Raw genomic sequence first — 19,540 nt, forward strand, 5'->3', positions numbered from 1 at the left:
TTAACGGCGGCAAGTAATCCTTTGTATTACTTTTTGTATTCAGCACTTAAGATGGACGCCAGTGGCTTGAATGACCTCTGCGTGCTGATTAAGGAATTACAGGTCCAGATTTTGGATCGATACAGATGTTGCTCAGTTGAATAAAGGAATAGTGAAAAGTTGAGGCGCTTTAATAAGCATCCTTTGGTATGATTAAGTCCTGTGCAGTCACTTTATTCCATGCTAAGCCTTCAACATTTCCAATCGTACAAAAGTTAAGAGTCAAAATATTAAAATTATGTTTTTCCCTTGGATGGATTAATTTTAGGGCAAATTTAATAAATTCTGAAGTTGTTACAAAAATATTACCGACCACACCCATCATTCAACCGCTTGATGGTAGATCTGTAATAGCGCCCTCTTTCATAATAACTTCTGTTGCGTTAAAGTAGACATAAGTCATCCTAATAGTTAATTTTGACGTACTTTTTTTTCCCCAAACATATTTGTCCCATTAAAGGTACATTTGACTAGACTGGCAGGGTTTATATACATAAAATAGTTCATCTTGAACGGAAACGGGGCAATAAATTGTTGTCTTTTCCCGGGGAAGTGGTTGCTTACCGATTTGGCTTGCTTTTATGTAAAGAAAGTACTGAAAAAAGTTTATGAATTTGGTACGCACAAATCGCTGACGTCACGCCTGACGGGACGATATCCATTCATTAGCATTTGCTGGGATTTTTCGGCACAGGCTTCTGAACGAATGTCATAGTGCTAAGATAAGAATTTGGGAAATTACCGCAAGTGAAGATGATGTATTAATTACAAATCTATGGATGATATTCCAACGTCATTACCATCACTTAGTGGAAATTTCGTGTAGATCAGTCGGTCGAATTTATTCCAGTGTCGAAAAGAAGACACCGCCAACCTACCTTGCTCGCTCGTTTGTCACACATCGCCGATAGATTTGTTCGGTCCGTCGTCTTTTTTTAGCCAGTGACGTCAGGATTAACATTTTTGAAAAGAAAAATCCCAACTATGTCTCAGTTCAGGTAGCTCCAATCACACCTCTAAGACATTGAGTAAGGTGAGTTTGTCATTGGTTTATTTGTGGGTTTTAGAATCTATGAATGAAAAACTTGTGTTTTCATGTGTAGGCCCACTGACTTGGTGCATTGCAATTTGCATACACTGCGATGCAGTAACAAATTCGATCATGTGCCATGATGGATGGGATGTTGGCCTAAGCCTGTGATGGACCATCAGCGATGCCATCAACAGTGACTTGTTTTGCTTTGTAAAATTGTAAGGTAGTATGTCACGGTTTTCTTCAACCATATCAACAATGATATTGTGGGATTCATATGAGTAATGAATGCAGCTGCTGAGCTGTGGCTGTCTGGCTGGTTAGACTTGGATGTCCAGAGACCATGTTAGAATTTTTTTTTCAGGATCACCATAAATTTTACATTCCTACAAAAATATCTGTTGGACTAGATCAGTCAATGAGCATGATCACCAGATTGTTCTGAATGCTTGGTCGATTCTGCATGAAATCTCCAATTTTACTTCCCTTTTTTGAAACAGTTTTGCCCAAAGATCATGTGATTACACACATCGACCGATCACGTCCAATATGTAGAAAGCATGAGACCTCTGCAAAGCATAAACATGACTGTTTGGAAAGGTACAATATACCCCTTTCAGTACTTACCACCTGTACTACAAATATAGTAAAGGTGGTGTCACAATGCCATCTACAATAGTTATTCTTTGCTGATTTTACATAATAACCAATTATTAGTTATTATGTAAAATCAGCTAAGAATAATTGGAAAGGTCAACACAGTTTCCAAAATGCCACCACTTGATTTTATGCATAATGCTGTTGCAGAATCTTGATTATTTTAGTGTAACATAGAACAAATGTAGAACTATTTCTCTGTTTTGTTTTGTGCTTGTCAACAGAGCAAGCTCTCTGGAGAGTGTCTGGCACACAAAAATTATTTTTCCAATTCGGTTTCTGATTCACATGTGCTCTAGTGACTAACCATAATTGCCTTGGCTAGGATACACCATGTACGCCCTCGATCCTTTAAAATCCTCCAACTGCCCCCATGGATGAATTGGACACAGCCTTAGTCCTCAAGAATCCTCCGATATTTCTTGAATAGGCTGTGTAGTTCTTCATTTTAAGAAAATCCAGGAGAGTTATAAATCTACTGTACAGTATCTCCTCAAATCTCTCAGGAGAGCAAATCGCTCTCCTTAAAAAAAACAATTAAACAGAAGTGCAAAATGAGATCAAACAATTGTTTATACCCTGGAGACTATTGTTTCCACTTTTTCTGATGGTTTATAATGTTCGTGGGGCAATTTTTAAATTAGCTTATTTTTAGTTCTATTAGAAATGTGGGTTTACGACACATGAATCATCTCAGTGCTCGTTTTCTTTTTTTTTTGGCACTATGAAATTAAACTACATCATTTAACTGAGTTTCAACCTACAAATCTATACAGTTGTACACATGTACATGTACGTGTCCCTTTAAAAGAATTGAAATAAAAGTGGAAGTGAGCATTTTCATCCTGAATTTTAGCATTTCTTTTACTTGAAACACTAACAGTGACCATAATTTTGAAAAAAATCCCAAAGGGGATTTGAAGGTTTAAACTGCACTTCAACTTTGTTCAGTTGATGCAGACTGTAACAAACCCACCTCAATCAAAATGGGAAAACGTCAAAGCAACACACACTTGTGAATGGGACAATGCTTATGTATGATTATGGTCTGACACGCTGGGGTTTCCTGCATGAATTCAGTGGGCTCACACGCTGTATGTATGCACAGAGCAATGTTTTGATGACGACCAAAAGCTCATGGCACACCGCTTTCTGCTTAAGTGCCACGTAAAGAAGATCAATAATTGGTTGGGTCTCTTGTCACTGAAAACTTTCTACCAACCAATAAAAATATGTAACAGATTGTACCATGTACAGTGAAACTGCACGCGACATACTCGCACATGTGTACATGCAAGCCTAATACGTACATGTACAGAGTACATGTTATACATGTACATATACGTGCATGCAGGGTCGGCTAGCTGGTGCGATCTGAGAGCGGACCGCGTTCACGATGATTATATTCGTACAATGATTATACTTATTATTAAAGTCGTGGCAGGATAAATGTGAAACGGTACATTATTACAAATGAATCACACCGTCCTTTTTGGGTGATGTTATCCACTGTTTCTGTCATATCGTTCATTATTTGCAAGTGCCCTTAGATTTTTTGAGGAGCATGATTTTTTTATGCAGCAGCAGTCCTCCAAAAACCTCTAAAACTGCCCGTAGGATTTTGTAGGATTGAGGATAATTTGGGCTAATCATGCCTTTTAATAGGACAGCATAGTGAAGAAATCAAGCATTCTCTCAAGGATTGTCTCTCAACAACGCATTTATGCAACCCTGTCACATGTTGACATTTAAAATAATTTATGTGGTACAGTCGAACCTCGTTAAGAAGAGCACTGTTAATACAAGGTTCTGCTTAAGACAAGGAAATTGTTAGGTCCCAATCCTTTCTTTTTCGTTGTTTTCATTCCTGATAATACGGGTTTCCTGTTATAACAAGGTAGTTTGCCAAGTCCAAAGGACCTCTTATTAACGAGGTTCGACTGTACATGTATGTACATGTACATCGGTCATATTGTACAGTACTTGAACTTTTGTTGTGTCTACATGTATGTACATGTATGTACATGTAGACTTTTCCACACCTTTCCCCTATTTTGATGGTTGATACACCCTTCCTTTGGTCAACACCCAATGCACGTACAGGTACATGTAATTGTACAGTACGTGGCCAATGTACAGGAAGGTAGGATATGCTCATCTGGTTGATACCGGTACATTAGTGTTTTGTTTTTGTTTTCGTAATGAGGAAGCCAGGCACTGCAAGCTCAGTAAAGTGTTGTATTAGACTTTTGTTTTTATTACTGGCATTCTCAATCTTCCAACGTGAGCACAGTTGTTCGCATACCGTAAAAGGGTTACCGATTAGGGTTGAAGCACGCTATTCCATATTTATATAGCAGAAATCCAAGGAGAGGGGGGTAATCAAAAGCCCAAGTCAGTGGTTGGAAACTGGATAGGCCAAACCGGTATCAATTCTACAAGGTCATCGCACCACAAGTTACATTACACATGTGTACCGGCAACCACTGATATTGTGAATGCCATGAACCTGTCCCACAAGAGATAATGGAAAGAGTTCACATCTGGATATGATTCTCTTGACATAAAAAATCCTTAGTGTTTCCCAAGTAAAGGCATCAACAATTTCCCGACCAAGTTTTGACTTTTTTAGGACAATGCTTTTTAATGGCTAAGATGTGACTGCAGAGAACAACTAGTGATGTCCATATATGCCAGTATATGGAATTTCTCCCCTTCCGATCGTTACGCCGTGATGATTAATTTATCATGGAGGTTAAATGTATGGAAATCACAATTTCTGTTTTTGGCAAACATATATCATTCATGTACCATGTATATATCCAGCAACATGACTGTTGTCTTGCGCATTTTTGTCCATCAAGGACTCCAGGGAAAGTTGGCTTGTCTTAGGAGCTACATGTACATGTAGGCATCCTTTGGATGCTTAAAAGAAGCCATATTGTACATGTACATGCACCATAGCACGTGGTACAGCTTGCCCATCGATCATTTCCAAACTTAGGCACCCTACATGTTTAGTGGATCTGCAAAATGTACAGATTTGATTACTCTGGAAAGCACCTGTTCTAAAAGAGACACCCTGACAAAGGAAGGGTGTGTTTGTGCACATGAAGGTGTGCCACGCATAAGGTTGTGGTGGGTGTGTGGCCAGTAGCCCCAAGGGTGCATTAATATGACCAAGGAAGTGGTACAGGTTGGCTTCAGTTGCCAATTGCTATCAATCATAATTGATGTAAAGGGGAACATGTACATGTAGGTGTTTTACCATAGGCCTGTGTGGTTACTTTTTGTAGTATCATACAGCCAGTTCTCTTTGACTCAACAGTTTTTGCAGTATGACCGCACATTTATATAGATACGTACATTTAATAATTGTTGCCTGCTGTGATGTGGGATGTGACCTTTTGAACACCCTCCGGCAAGCAAAGTACCCCAAGGCAAAAGAAACAAGCTCTGAATTTCAGAAGTTCAGAGCACGATAAGCCTACTGTCAAACTGTATATTTTACATAACAGATTTAAATGATATCGTTATTGTTCCCTGACTTTCTTTAGTTGCATAAACTTTAATGTGAAAGTACATGTAGTGTGGGTACCAGTGAGTACAAGTGCACCTGTCATTTAGTCTGGTTAGTGGGCCCTGGACACAGTAGGGATGGGAATGAGTCTGTTGTACATGTACGAACGCGACCATTGATTGAATTCCCTGGTAACCTGTGCACAAACCGTATCATGGGTATCATGACTACCAGTAAATGAGTGACAACGGTCGCTCTTGAACTTCCCAAAGCGTTTCTGTCTTGTGTGCGTGCACATGGCCGTGGCGGTCGGTGCCTTTACAATTGGCCGTGGTGCCCTGAATATTTCCACTTTGTCCACGGCCAAAGCTGGCTGTTTCCCCCGTTCTTCCTGTCAGTGGTGCCCCTGAATAAAAGCACCCTAGATTTCCTGAATGTATTTCGTGTTGCAGTCTACCAGTACACGATCATCTTCACGCCACATGGGTGCACGGTAACTTAGGCTGCATCCGAATCTCTTGTCTAGAGCTAAGTCTAGGTCTTTGCTCCATTGGAAATGTGTGGAGACGCGTCAACAGTAGACCTAGACGTAGCTCTGGAAGTCCGTTTCGGACACGGCCTGAGTGCACAGCCAGGGCAGCCGAGCTGGCGGACATGGTGCTAGGCGCCACAGAGCCATACTGCGCCATAAGGCTTAGGCCGTGTCTGAAACGGGCCCCCACAGCTACGGCTAGGTCTTTTGTCCCCATAGTTTCAGATCACGTATGCACGCATGCCGTAGACTCAACTACATGTGCGTAACTGATCATTCCATGGCGTAATTTGGTTGGTCAGCTTTACGGTATGGGGGTTTGGTTGGTAAGCTCGCACTGTGTAGTCGAAAAAGATGTGTGAAAATTGAAACAAAACATGTTCTCTTTGTTTAATCTACAGTCTAATTCACTGGATTCTATTTTATTAATTTTCTCTAAATGAAGAAATCCTTTGTCAGAAAAAAATATGCCAGTTACTTCTTGAAATATGATGTTTTGTCATGGGTATAAAATATTTAAATATGAAAGTTCAAGCATGTAAAACACCATTTTTTTGTTTTTCCAATTTTGTAACTCATTTCAAATGCAGAATATTTACACCTTGGCCTCAGTGCCTTTCCTTTGTAGAAATTTGGGCCTGTTGCCTCTGTTATTGGACGTGGTTCCCTCAAAGTACATGTACACGCCCCACTTCTTGAGGCCAAAATAGCAATACCCCCAAAAGTTAAAATTCGAACCCTGCTGTTGTGATATAACCTCATGTCTCCCTGCTTTGATTACTGTACATGTAGAGTCATCTTCTACGTACAAGTAAAAAAAAATCATCAGATTGAGATTCTAAGTGCTGGACCGGATTGTAGACCTTTAACGTAATGCTTTCATGTTTGTCTTGTTCCCTGTAGACCCATTGACAACAGTAATGCAACTTCACATAAGAGAACAGTGTTTTTTCCCTTCCAGCCTCAGTTTGATTACATTGTTTTGGTGGGAAAGCATGATGGCTGCCCATGATAAAGGGCTATAGAGTTGATTCCTGCAAAACAGCAAGCACGGTCAGGCATGTAACGATACCACAGTTTCAGGATGTGAGAATGCTTTCTATGAGACTGAGGTTATGATGCGACATGAACCGCCATACATTTACAGTGCGTTACGTGTTCTGTGTTTGCCAACTAAAAATTGCTGGCGTCACTGCAGCTGTCTGACATGCAGGTACATGAAACTGAAGTATGCATCCTTGTATCTATTCACCAATTACCCACATGCTGCACTTGTGCATTGGGTTACCAATTCCTGCAGGTCGGTCTACTGTTGCACAGTCTGAGCATCTGTTGATGGTGGTTACTCTACTCGTTCTCAGCATTCACTTTGAAGGTACAATGTGACATTATTTTGGAGGCCACTTTCAAAGATGTGTTGTCTGCTCGGATGTCAGAAGGGTTACACTTCAAACAGTCTGGCCTCGAGTTAGAGCTACAGAGTAATCTACAGCCGATTGTCAGGATTTCGATTTTTTGTATGGTGATACCGTAGTGTCATATTGGCATGGCAGTACCGGTACATCGGTTGATACACGAGCATCAATTAATCATTCATTACACTCTTAGAGAAAATCCTGATTCCATGTCACTGGGCCTGCTGCATGGCAGGTGAATTGGATTTTGTACATGTACATGTATTTCATTCTTTACTGCAAACAGGGGGCCTCTTGCTGCATGTGTACAGTACAGGAGTTTCTGTCATGTGATTTTTGACGGTCAGCGTTTCATTTACACAGACGTGCACGAAAACGCGCCCACCTTCAAAGTCTCTCAACATTCTGACGTACACGTAGGTCCAAAAATGCAAGTGCCTCCACGGACGTGGTACATGTACATTTGTTATACATGTACATGTACCACGGTCATAGATAGTGAATTTTTATTGGTCGCGAATTGATCATGTGATATGCTACAAGTGCGCATGTACCATTCACGCATTGAGCATTCTGGATAACACATCTTTCCCCACAGTTGACGTGTCGTGTCCACTGCGTTGTTATCGTGTCATCTTGGGTACAAAGGTGGATAGCCATGGTGGTACTACTATGCACTAGTTATTGTAGGAGATCTGCACTGGGGGACATTATGGGGGACGTTGAAGCACTGTGTCTGTTCGCATGTGCTACTCTCTTCACTCTGACCATGACAGAGACTCGTGGGTTATTAAACTTCCGTTAGTGCACCCAGCTTATGCTCGTGGAACACGAGTATATTCTGATCACTATTTCTCTTTACAAAAAATGCTGATGCCATTGTCTCTTCTCGTCTGCTCTTCAATCTTGTCAATACTTTTCAAAGGAATCTGATGTAATGTCTTGAAATGTAACCAGTCGGCAAGAACTCCAGTGCTCTATGAATCCCAGGTTTCTCGAGTAAACCAGTTTGTTATAAATCTTAGATTTCTCCTTCCTTTCCCCCAAAAATATCGGTCAACGAAGGACATCATGATCAATAATTTTCAGTGTAATTCAATACTGAATTTGCTGTTCAAGTGTTTCAAGTTGTCAAAGGGTTTTAATTTACATTGCAATAAAATATGCTTTGCATTTCAGACCATTCCAGTGTAATCTATGACCTTGGTGTAACAAAACAGTTGCTGCCTGCAGTGACTGGGGTCCATGGTGTTTTGCACACCCTCGGGGGCAAATGGCACCCTTGGTTTCATCTCCAGTGCCATTTATCCCCTAGGGTGTACAAAACACCATGGACCCCTACACCACAGGCAACAGCTGTTAGATGTATGCTTCCTGAAATGCTTTAACCCGTCATGTTTCACGTCACATGAAAAACTTCTATGTGTACCAGTAGATATTAATGGGCAAAACTGACAGTTTACATGTATGCATGTTTCATTTTCTTTCTGTTCTAAAGTGAAAGTTCTATTTGTACAGTACGTATGCAAATGTACACGTACATGGACTTTGTTCCTAACTTGGCCTTATGCACAGCTACAGCACTTGTACATGTATGTTCCAGTGGTACATGTAACTTTGTACATGTGTGTGTACAACTTAGTGTTGTGTAAGAAGTTTTTCAAGGTTAAGTGAAAATTGGGTCTGTGGACTGTACCAGTTGAACGTATGTGCCTCGTGTCACATGAGCTTGTATCAAGGAATCAAAATTGTTGGATACACCCCATGTGGATGATAATGCCATTAGTGAGTGTACATGTTGTAATTAACCCTAGCTGCATTACCCGATTAGCTCTTCTTAGCTGGGAAATTCCAAACCGTTGTCTTGATGGACGATATATGGCACTGTCATGCGGGTGGGTAGGCCGCGATTACAATGTGTTGGGCCACCGCCCATCCGACTGGGCTTTATCGCTTCCCAGTGCCCAGACTCCAGGTAAATTGAATTGTCTCGGCCGGGGATTTAGGACTCCTGGCTGGTAATCCTCCCGGTCCCCAGCAGTGCCCCCCAGCTAAGAGAAGCAGGTCAGGTGGCTGTTGTCTGAGGGTAATCATTGTGCAGAGATTACGGCTTCAGAAAAAGAAAAGAATTGGTCGACAAGAAAGATGCGGGATGTGCCTTACGCAGTGTTCAAATCATTGTACTGAGACTGTTTGCCATGTGCTGCAAGTTGGATTAATAAGACCTGTAATACACGTGTACTGTACACTGAACAAGTACAGTGTCTATCATGAACATTGTATGTATATACAATGAACCAGTAGATGTTAGACGCATGATTTTTAGTATTACATGTACATGTGTGGTACTTACATGTAGCATCCAACTTAACATGTACATGTACTTCGGAAGCCAGTGAAGAAATTTAAAAAATTGTTGCATTTACTCTATCTGAATCTATGCCTGAATAATTCTTGTTGATAATGATAAACAAGGGACACCGTACAATTTGGTAACAGATACAGGTAATTTGTACAGTTGGTTTCAATTAGTATAGAAATTTGTATTATTGTGACTTGAAAAGAAAGCAAAAAAGTAAGCATTCGGCTGTATTTAATATTTTTTGCTCCTGTAGGTTTGGGCTTGCCATGATGACATTCCCCAAAATCACAGAACCACTTGAAATGAAACGTTAGTCAACTGTCAAAGACCATTTGTAGAAGCACCACACTGCCAATGTGAGTCTTCCTCAAACGTGTTCAGAGCCACTCTTATCACGAGCCATGGTGTCCCCCCCTTCTCTCCCATCCCCCCCTTCCCCAGCTTACAATGATTTCCTCTGGCCTAATTGAATTAGGAAAGAGTAGCACTTGGAAGGCCTCAGCCCCAGCGATTGGTTGTAACAAGTGCAAGAGATACAGGTAGGCTGTGGCCTGAACGCAGGGTACTAGTAGATCATGGGGGTGTGTGCCCGGTTTGCCCTTCTGTAGGCTGTGAAGAGTTCCTGTTCGTGGTCACCTGACCCGTGCCCCCAAATCCGCATGGGCCAAACACTGGTCAAAAAGACTCCGAGCTACAGGGATACCCTGCATTTGTTTTAACAAGCCAGTGCGTTGAAACATAGCTACCACTTCAGTGCCTCACGTGCAAGGCTGCAGCACCGACTTGGGGGTGCACTGTGCATGTATAGGCCCCAGGGGTACATGTCCAGGACGTTGTACACGACAGGGGTGTTTGCGCGTTTCTCTCAGAGGAAGGTGTTGACCAACATTCAGCTTCAAGTGACGCAGCGTCACTGGCTGTCTGCTTGCAAAACTTGGTCTCAATTAAGCTGGGATTTTTTGTTCAGTCAGCTGGCCGTGGGAGGAAGAATCAAGCTGGATATTCGTAAATGTTGTATACCAACGTCTGAGAAACTGTAAGAAGAGCTTTCTGAGGTGGGTACACACACGATGTACACACTTATGTAAATGTAACGGACTATCAGTGTACATGTACATGCAGTTGTTGAAGATGTCCATTTTGTACAAACGCAGGTCATTTCTTGATTCTGGTGTCTGTCACAATGCATACTTACATATATATTCATATCAGATAATGTAAGTTTATGTAAACCTTCAGTATGCGTACATTGCTGGGAGTCATCAACATTGATATATCTGGAAGTCATACAGTTAACGGTATGTAGTAACACAGCTAATTAGCGGTACTATTTATTTAGAGACCATAACAAAGTTACCGGTACATCTGTTGTCTTTCATGGTTTATTATTGGTAGAATGTAGTTGCCAAGATACGTGTGCACACGCGCACATCATATAAATTGTACATAAATGCATTATGTCAGATTTTACAGATTTTAAACATGGTTCTTGCTTTTTTCTTGGCAAATTATGTCTACATTCTGTTTTGTGAGTACCGTGTGTTTTCTGAGAGGAACAATACCTCGAAATGTAACCAATTTAAAAGAGTGTGCTTGTGGTTTTCCAGGCAGCAAGCTGAAGGAAACCTGTATGCCGGGATACTAATACATGTCACTGTCTCGGCCCCTCAGACTTATCATGGCGCCGGGCGTGATTTTGGTGCTAAATTACAGCGCAGTCCCCTTTTGTGCAGAAATGAACTGTATATCATGTTTCAGGCCTTGCTAGTACCCATAGCAGCATCCTACTACTGTACATACATGTGTACACAGGCTTGTTCAAACCATCCAGCTCTGTAATCACTGTAATTGATGCTGGGCTGATGATAAATTGGGGCCAGGGCAGTCATGGCTGCTAACCACCAGTGTGCTGTGATTGGTGCTACATGTACATGTACATGTCACCCATGAAAAAAAAAAGAGAGAGAGTGAGAAGATGGGCATAATGTATACTGTACGTCGTCCATTTCAGGTATAGGGCACATCTTCATGTACAATGACATGTGTGCACAATAAATGTACCGGTACACATGTAGCTATCCCTGTCAGTCCTAAATCCTCCGATTTCAATATGATTGTTACATACATTCTATAATCGCACAGCTCTATGAGTTAGCATAGATCAAACAAAATACTTTTCAGTCATGAAAAGGTATTCATACACATGTATGCGCTGGCACTGGTGTATCTTTGCATTGATCAAAATAAGCACAAGTACATCCAACATTACACCACGGATGATCTGTTTCTCACTTGTGCCAAAAAAAGAAGGATGCCGAATAATCGAGTGTTGTAAGCTTTGCTATGTTATTTTAGCTCTGTTATTTGCACACTGCAGCAGCTAGAATCGTAAGGATATGCTGGAAGTCTTCCGAGGCATTTTACACATTCTGTCATCTGGTCTTATACCCCCAATAAAAACCAAAAACAAACCCCCCACCTCTTAAAACCTCTAAGGGTACCTGTACATGGATGTTACCTGGTAGCACCTGCAAGTCATCAATCGTTTTGTCAGTCAGTCAGTAACCTGCATCTTTTTCATTGCTTTGCTTTGCAGTTGCTTTAAAAATCCCAATGTTTAACAGATGTGGGTCATCAAGTGAAACGCGCACACACAGAGTGCATGTTCCCATGCATTTGTATGTTATTTGCATTCTTAAGTTTTGCATTGTACATAATTGGAAGGACATACATGCACATACATGTACATAGCCACCCATGGGGACCCGCGTGTGTAGAAGAGACAATACACAATAGGATCATTCTGTAAATTAAGGGCTCACTTTTTTGTGTGTCCCTGTCACAGCTGACATATGATTTTTGTACTTGTAATTTTAGAACACATTCTCGATTTTCCAAGGGCAATAAATTCATGCAAATTACCTGCCAAACAATTGAAATAGTTTGAAATCAATTTATTTCCTTGTTATGTCCATGTCAAATTACAGATGTCAGATGTAACAGGGACCCGGAATTTATAGAATGATCCGATAATTCATTCCAAAGCCTCCATCTGTTACACAGCCTTTCAACAGTCCAGAATTGCTTTTGCTTCTTCTGCGGAACACAGATTTTTACACCATGCATTTATCATTGACTGATTCTTGCCCTCCTGTGCAGACATCCATTCTGCTTGATTATTGTGTATCTGTCAGGCCCATGTCTGCATCCCTCGTCCGTAGCCAGGAATAATACATGCGCATATTACGGAAGCTAGTGGCTTTCATCTGCGGACATTTCCCATAGACCCGTGTGGTGTTGTTGCCCACAGCCGGGTGATTCGGACGTGGCAAGTCTCCTGTCCACCACTATCTCAAGCATATGCTGTGCGTTCATTGCGCACTGTACGGGGAGAAACCTCCAGCCACGTACGCCATTACATTGCGTGGCAGTCGTTGGCGGTAACTTAATAATCACGCATGAAGCATCCAAGGGGTTCACACACGTGTGTCTGGACGTATGGCAACTGTTCGTGTTGAGTATGCAGGCTCTCCCTGTAGATCTGTCACACACATTGTACGTGCACATCTTGACTCCCTGCAGGAGCCTTGCACTGGAGAGGGCTTTTTTTTTTTTTTCAAACCACTTGACATTATGAAAATGACCCATGGACACAAAGCCACAGTTTGTATGATTTCATAGCTGGCATGTATTGTGTTTATTGTACCGATAGTGTGCCTGAGGAAGGCTATCATGTTCCAATTTCTCATCATTTTTTACTTTACTGTAACAAGTATTGCTAAAAATAGGAATAGTTTCATCTGTTAATAAAATGAATGCCCTCAGGTAAGATTGCATGTACTTTGATGTTTCCGGTATAGTACATTTACATTCTTGTACATTGTACATGTAGCAATTACTGATATGACTGATTTACGGAATTGAAAACACTTCTTTTATTTCATCGTTCACAGCAGCCAGCCGTGGTTGTTTATGACATGTAAGTGCACGGAATGGAATAGACCATTCATTCAAAGATGTATGTTCCTCAGCATTGGACCAGGTCAGGTGTATGGGATCACATGTACATGTACATACCTCACTGCAAGTTGCACCTACATACATGTACATGTACCTGTACATGCTTGGAGACAGTAGCATTTCAGTACCCTGGACTTCACCTCACTTGGCTGGGGTGCCATTCATCCCCTCATTCCGTGTTTACAGAATACTCTAAACCACACCACAGCAGACAATTGGAATACTGTACAGACAGTGCGGTTATGCAAATTGGATTTCTCGGAAGTGGTGCCCAGTGTATTTATTATGCAGGGCTTAGCAGTAGTGGCTAAGTACTGTTGCCTTGGCTTGGCATGGTATAAATGCCCTGCTTTTGCTTGAGCCTTTCAGGGTCCTTTGTGAGAGCCAACGGCTGGGGCAATAAAACTATACAGTATACTGCAGTGCCAGTCTTTTCTGTAGGGTACCATTTCTGCCATGGTTTCATTCTGTAAAGAGAGGCTAGAAATGTCTTCTTACACCTGTATGTCCTGCATTGTTAAATAAAATGAAAAAAAAAAATTTGGAAACAAAAGAAAAAAGCTGACGCTAATTGTCTGCAGCTAATAAATAACATGCATACAATACAGTGTACCAGTAATTGCATGCACAAAGAAGAAGTGAGGCACCGGTATGATATGCTGGTAGTCAGCTACTTTTAAAGGTCTTGGCCAGGTCTTTAAGAATCTGAAGGCTCTGTTCAACTTCGCTCAGCTTCCAAATGGCATTTTTGTCCTGAAAAGCTTCCTGAATCCATTGAAGTCCACCATTTGGCAGAAATCAAATGGCGCATGTGTGCATGTACCGTACATGTATGTTTGACATTCAGAGGTCATCGGCTTCCCCTGCAAGGTGGTCAGGGGTCGCCTTGCAAATTCTGGCAAAAATCCGGGCGAGGAGCGTGGGAGAATACATTCGTGTATGAATGTGTTGATAACTTCAGCATGCATGTGCATTGTCAGTTTCTGCGTGTTCAGATGTAGGCCTTCTCTTGTATTACTTTGTCATAGAGAACAGGATATAAAGGGAACAAAGGGTGTTTGCCTGTCCTCGGTCATCAGTGTAGTGTCCTCGATGCTGAGTGCTTGTGCTTTGTCTATGGGAAAGTGTTACTGTACGGTAGGCTCATTAGGAAGCACAATACCCTGTCCTCAGATTTTAGCAAAATTTGTTATACAGCGTATTTGGGGAATTCCAGCAATTAGGGGTCCATTTTTTGTGCGTGTCCCTGTCACATCTGACATATGATTTTGTAAGTTCAGAACACATTTTCTAATTTCCAAGAGTGATGAATTAATGCAAATTGCTTGCCAAACAAATAGTAATAGTTTGAAATCAATTTTTGTGATATTTCCATGTCAAATAACAAAGGTCAAATGTAACAGGGACACAAAAAAGTCACACTTTTGGACCCCTAATTTCTGGAATTACCCATCAGCAAGGAATTGCCAGGTTGGGACAAAAGCGAGAGTGTGCTTTCTTAAAAAAAAAAAAGAAGCAATTAGCAAGGAATTGTCAGGTTGGGACAAAAGCGAGAGTGTGCTTTCTTACAAAAAAAAAAAGCATGCATGTTGTTCCACTGCAGTGTATTATAGGTATCTTTCTCAAATAGCTGAAGCTTGCCAGTGTCTGCTTCCTTTCAACCCAGTGTTGTCTGTGGTACAAGAGGCCAGTGTGGCTGCATCTCTGTACCGGGATAGACATGTTTTTATAAGAGGAAAAATGATCAGAAGGCCAGGCTCATTTCCAACCACAAATATGCACAGGTTGCCCATGGCCACAAATACACTGTGCATACATTGCTCATGTCCACAGGCCTGCTGGACAAGGTACTGTACATGTACATGAAGGGTACTCCGTACATGTACACAGTGGCATGGCACTGAGCTCTTAGAAGGGCAATTTATATCACATTGTGGCAAAGTGCTCAACATTTAGTGTATGTGTGCATGTACATTGTTGCTGCTTCGGGTGTTAAGTCGTAATCACAGTTTCTTTGGATACATTAATGTCACAAAATGAGTTCCAGTTTTTGGAAAAATACATGCAGTTAAGCCCCAAGATGTAGACTGTACTGGAATGAAAAAAGTGAATAATTGCTGATTTTCAGCCGTAGTGCAAATACACGTAATTAATGCCCAGCTATTTTTCCTGAGTGCCCATTGGAATAAATGTAGTGCATGTACTTTGATATCGGTAATGAAGCCATCCAGATATAATTGTTAACTGACCAAGTGTAAAGTATATTCCTTAACCTTTCTCTGTATGTAAAAACTTCCACGGTATGAAATTAGAGACTTGTGAGTATGTTTCTTTCTCTTGTAAATCCAACATAATCCAATTCAGCCCGTTAGTGGGAGCTGATTAACCCGGCCCATATTTCCATAATAGAGTTCCCTGCTGTTATTAAATCGTGTGGCCGTTTAATATCACACTGCATGGCAGCAAAAATCCTTCCCCGCTCCCTGACTGACCTTTACAGTGAAAACAAAAACACTTCCAGCAATTTGCAGTATGCCAAACATATAGACAACTGGGTCTTGGTGGAAGCTGTTTTGTGTTCAAGACACGAACCTCAGCGATTCTGTTTTTTAATACAGTGGGCATTTTAAAGGAGTACACCATTACATGGGCTCTTGAAGCTTGCAGTTTGGTGTCTTCTACATGTTCCAGGTACATGTAGTAGGGAGTCCTCAAAGAATAAGCCGAATAAAGCTAGACAATAATACATGTAAATATCTCATGTGAAAGTGTTTGTCCAAATGAAAACTGAAATGTGAATTTGTGTCACAGGAGAGTAACACTAATTGCAATACGCATTTGAACATATTTGAAATGAAAGCTGCACAATATTTATGAATAATTTATTATTATAAATTAATGTGTTATCAAATTGAAGAAATATGCGTGTAATTTTCTAAAAGCATTGTGTGAATTTCTTTTTGGAACATTGTCACTTTGTTCTTTTGTACGTTTCATTTTGTTGTTTTCGAACATGTCCTCTGGAAATATACTTTTACCATACATCCTGGACAAACTGCCTTGAATCCTTAACCTTCCCCCGATACTGTCATCTTATTGCCCATGGTGCACGCAATAAAATACATGTACATGTACTCCTTTGGTAGTCTAGCAAGGTTTTTTTTTTTTTGGTGTGGGGACACGTAATTTGTGCAGGTTTTAACAATGTGTGGCACAATGCAATTCGGGTTTACTGAATAGGCTTCCATCTCGTGGCTATTGACACCAGATGAGATTATTGATTTGCTAGTTGGATGGATCACCATATGCTGTGGAGAAAGAGAAGGAAAGAAGAAAAGAAATAGAAATGTGATTCACAACAGCACAGTGAGTCAGGCTGTGTTGTGTGACCAGTGATGGCTCCCCCGGGCCTGATCTGCCGAGGGTTCGAGTATTTGATTATCCAGTTGTTCCAGGCAGGAGAGGGATTCTTGGTCAAGAGAAATTGTTTGTCAGTGTTTCCATCTAGTTTTCCCTTTACACTGATTAGATGGACAGTTTGACCCCTGATGTCACACCGACGGCAAACCAGCCACACTTTCCACCTGTTCTCCCACACAATCCTAATTGCATCTACGGTGCTGTTCTCTGTCAAGTATACCAAATTTTGAAGTGGGACGGAAAGACGAGCTTGGTACAGTTTAAAAATCCTGGCACAGTGTCATTGCATACATGTACTGTGTGTATGGGCAGAGGGCGCTATTTTCTTAGCAACAAAGGCTCTTTGGGTTAGAACTGAACTTTGCTGGGTCACAAACAAGTACGAAATGCACACATTACGGTGGCATCGCTACCAACAAATGGAACACTCCTGACCAACATGGCTCTTTTCAACCAATGAGGGTGTGCTTCTGCTCAAGGCGCATACATGTTCCTGTACATGTGTGTATAAGTACATGAACAAAAATGATACTTTTGAGACTTTCCTGTTCAAATACACATCTCAGACAGAAATTGTAAACTCCTTGTGGGACAGAAGTCAATTTACATTTAAAAACATCCTATCGTTCTCACGTATAAAACTGTTATACAGATTTTCAAATGAACAGGCTCAGCATGTACATGTTGTGCTTGTTGTAAAAATTTGTAAGCCGAGGCAAGGTTACCTCAGGTTTCATTTTCCGGGTATACGTGTTCACTCTACCAGCATTGTCACGGTTTATTATCAAGCACATACACGGGTTCATTATGCACATTGTACTTCGAGAAGTATGTTTCCTCTTGCACTATTGACTGAGCGTTTTTGTTTAACAAGAAATTGTCTATAGGTGGAAATGGTGCGAACCTTGAGCTGGGTATAACTTCCTGCAGATAAGACAAGATGGCAGCCTGTTGGCTCGCTTGTTTTTTAATTTGACACGGTCGTAAAGTTGAAAGGTGCAAGTACCGGGAGAAGACAAGCGAGGCATGCTCAATGTATCAGTGCATTTTTATGTGATACGAGGCCCGTTGTTTCACACGGGTCTCGATCTGTGATCCCAACGCTGGTTCACTCTATCAAATAGGTGGGCTTGTGTGTCAGTGAATCAACTTTGGATCACTGATCGTGATCCAGATCCATGTGAAACAAACAGGCCCTCAATATTAAATCAATGACTATGCGGGATTCCATTTTTGCAAATGGCTAGACACTGGAGGAGTCTGGATCGTAGAAATGGGCATTATGTTAGGTAATGTTATAATGGCCCTGCCATGCATTGAGTTTCTAAATCTGCTAACAAAATACTTTTCATAGTACATGTACATTATACACTCAATCAGGCATAGGCCTTCTGTACATGTAATGGATAAAGACGCAGTGCTGTTCCAAATTTTACTCACAGATATACCTGTACATGTGAAACATACTTCATCGCAGTTCAGGCTCTAGTATTCTATCTGACATTGTGAATGTTGTGAATACCAGGATTTACCCTTGCATGTTGTTTCTAGCTGAATCATAAACGAAACTCGGTAGGAAAAACCCATGTCCGTTGGAATTTGCACCTGCAAGACATGTACATGTACATGTTGTATGGTACACTGTATGTGCACATGTGGACCGCATTACCATGTGTCTGAATTCCGTCTTGTTGACGTATTTTTAATTTTTTGGTTGCATTGTGTATGACTTACCTTTTACTCTCAAACTGAATTAGCATTATGTGTTCTCTGAGATGTTTATCAACCATCGTGAGCACAGAGAAGAGGTCATTTCAAGTCAAGTGGCCTTTTACCAGTTAATTTGTAATTGCCTTATAAAAGGATGATGTGGGCTGTACTTATCAGGGCGAGTCATCTGTGTACATGTCTGAAGTGTAAAAGCATAAATGTGTTTTGTACACACATACCTGTTTGTGTACAGTGTATATTTGGCATTGATTTGACAGCGTGTTGTATTGATGAATACATGTACTCTGTACATCACTAGCTGTGTGCGTCTGCAGATTCATGAGAGCCTACTCACGTACAAATATACGTTGACTGGCTTTACGTGTGCGTGCATTGCCGGTAATGGTCCAGCTAATGTGAATGGTTGGTCATCACAGCCTGCGTGGTGGTGGGTAGAAAGGCATGACACAGACTGAGTAATGGCGTGAAGGTCTGATTCATGCTTGATTCAGCGGGCCCAGCCTGCATCAGTGATCGGTGGAAAGGCCTCTGTACTCCCTCTGTTTTTTCCTCCACTTAATGCACATGCTCTGTGGTTTGACATGGATATATGGCAACTTAGTGTCAAGCATACTGTGCATACAAGTTGGACATAAGTAATGAACCACACATTTTGAATTAGAAGCCTGTGAACGTGTACACGTATGCACAGTGCACCGTATACTGTACATAATTAAACATGTACTGTGCATATGAAAGAAACGTGGTATGTTAAAGATTTTTTTTTTTCAACATCGGTCCACGTGTATTACATGTCCAGTGGAGGTAATGA

General features: G+C 41.2%; 1 protein-coding gene across 1 annotated transcript in view; it reads left to right on the forward strand.

The window, feature by feature from the left end:
- The first annotated feature begins 700 nt into the window (after positions 1-700).
- LOC110979079 (stress-activated protein kinase JNK-like) overlaps positions 701-19,540 on the forward strand; it is a 38,711-nt gene continuing 19,871 nt past the window's right edge. The window contains exon 1 of the mRNA XM_022234632.2: positions 701-1,072. The gene's annotated coding sequence lies outside the window, so the exon portion shown is untranslated. The remainder of the gene's footprint in view (positions 1,073-19,540) is intronic.

The sequence above is a fragment of the Acanthaster planci genome, linkage group LG19 (assembly GCF_054643075.1).
Source record: "Acanthaster planci isolate LZ-2023a linkage group LG19, COTS_SCS, whole genome shotgun sequence".
In the NCBI taxonomy this organism is placed as follows: Eukaryota; Metazoa; Echinodermata; class Asteroidea; order Valvatida; family Acanthasteridae; genus Acanthaster; species Acanthaster planci.